Genomic DNA, 2,488 nt, shown 5'->3' on the forward strand with positions numbered 1-2,488 from the left:
ACCTCCTGGGTTCACGCCATTCTCCTGCCTCAGCCTCCCAAGTAGCTGGGACTACAGGTGCCCGCCACCACACCCGGCTAATTTTTTTTTTTTTCTATTTTTAGTAGAGATGGGGTTTCACCATGTGAGCCAGGATGGTCTCGATCTTCTGACCTCATGATCTGCCCACCTCGGCCTCCCAAAGTACTGGGATTACAGGTGTGAGCCACCACACCCACCCGTTTCCTGACTTTTTAATGATTGCCATTCTAACTGGCTTGAAATGGTATCTGATTGTGGTTTTGCTTTGCATTTCTCTGATGACCAGTGATGATGAGCATTTTTTCATGTGTCTGCTGGCTGCATAGATACGTTTATTTGAGAAGTGTCTGTTCATATCCTTTGCCCACTTTTTGATGGGGTTGTTTGTTTTCTTCTTGTAAATTTGTTTAAGTTCTTTGTAGCTTCTGGATATTACCCTTTGTCAGATGGATAGGTTGCAAAAATTTTCTCCCATTCTGTAGGTTGCCTGTTCACTCTGATGGTAATTTCTTTTGCAGAAGCTCTTTAGTTTAATTAGATCCCATTTGTCTATTTCGGCTTTTGTTGCCATTGCTTTTAGTGTTTTAGACATGAAGTCCTTGCCCATGCCTATGTTCTGAATGGTATTGCCTAGGGTTTCTTCTAGGGTTTTTATGGTTTTAGATCTAACATTTGAGTCTTTAATCCATCTCAAATTAATATTTGTATAAGTGTGAGGAAGGGATCCAGTTTCAGCTTTCTACGTATGACTAGCCAGTTTTCCCAGCACCGTGTGTTAAATAAGGAATCCTTTCCCCATTTCTTGTTTCTGTCATGTTTGTCAAAGATAAGATGGTTGTAGATGTGTGACATTATTTCTGAGGGCTCTGTTTTGTTCCATTGGTCTATATCTCTGTTTTGGTACCAGTACCATGCTGTTTTGGTTACTGTAGCCTTGTAGTATAGTTTGAAGTCAGGTAGTGTGATGCCTCCAGCTTTGTTCTTTTTGCTTATGGTTGTCTTGGCAATGCAGGCTCTTTTTTGGGTTCCATATGAACTTTAAAGTAGTTTTTTTTCCAATTCTGTGAAGAACGTCATTGGTAGATTGATGGGGATAGCATTGAATCTATATATTACCTTGGGCAAGTATGGCCGTTTTCACGATATTGATTCTTCCTATCCATGAGTATGGAATATTCTTCCATTTGTTTGTGTCCTCTTTTATTTCGTTGTGCAGTGGTTTGTGATTCTCCTTGAAGACATCCTTCACATCCCTTGTAAGTTGGATTCCTAGGTATTTTATTCTATTTGAAGCAATTGTGAATGGGAGTTCACTCATGATTTGGCTCTCTGTTTGTCTGTTAATGGTGTATAGGAATGCTTGTGATTTTTGCACATTGATTTTGTATTGATTTTGTATTGATTTTGCTGAAGTTACTTATCAGCTTAAGGAGATTTGGGCTGAGATGATGGGGTTTTCTAAATATACAATCATGTCATCTACAAACAGGGACAATTTGATTTCCTCTTTTCCTAGTTGAATACGCTTTATTTCTTTCTCTTACCTGATTGCCCTGAAATTCCAACACTGTGTTGAATAGGAGTGGTGAGAGAGGGCATTCCTGTCTTGTGCCAGTTTTCAAAGGGAATTTTTCCAGTTTTTGCCCATTCAGTACGATATTGGCTGTGTGTTTGTCATAAATAGCTCTTATTATTTTGAGATACATTCCATCAATACCAAGTTTATTGAGAGTTTTTAGCATGAAGGGCTGTTGAATTTTGTCAAATGCCTTTTCTGCATCTATTGAGATAATCATGTGGTTTTTGTCATTGGTTCTGTTTATGTGATGGATTACATTTATTGATTTGTATATGTTGAACCAGCTTTGCATCCCAGCATTGAAGCCAACTTGATCATGGTAGATAAGCTTTTTGATGTGCTGCTGGATTCGGTTTGCCAGTATTTTATTAAGGATTTTCACTTTAATGTTCATCAGGGATATTGGCATAAAATTCTCTTTTTTTGTTGTGTCTCTGCCAGGCTTTGGTATCAGCATGATGTTGGCCTCATAAAATGAGTTAGGGAGGATTCCCTGTTTTTCTATTGATTGGAATATTTCAGAAGGAATGGTACCAGCTCCTCCTTGTACCTCTGGTAGAATTTGGCTGTGAATCTGTCTGGTCCTGGACCTTTTTTGGTTGGTAGGCTATTGATTATTGCCTCAATTTCAGAGCCTGTTATTGATCTATTCAGAGATTCCACTTCTTACTGGTTTCGTCTTGGGAGGTTGTATGTGTCCAAGAATTTATCCATTTCTTCTAGATTTTCTAGTTTATTTGCATAGCGGTATTTATAGTATTCTGTGATGGTAGTTTGTATTTCTGTGGGATCAGTGATATCCCCTTTATCACTTTTTATTGTGTCTTTTTGATTCTTCTTACTTTTCTTCTATATTAGTCTTGCTAGCGGTCTATCAATTTTGTTGAT

The sequence above is a fragment of the Colobus angolensis genome, unplaced genomic scaffold (genome assembly GCF_000951035.1).
Source record: "Colobus angolensis palliatus isolate OR3802 unplaced genomic scaffold, Cang.pa_1.0 Scaffold345, whole genome shotgun sequence".
Lineage (NCBI taxonomy): Eukaryota > Metazoa > Chordata > Mammalia > Primates > Cercopithecidae > Colobus > Colobus angolensis.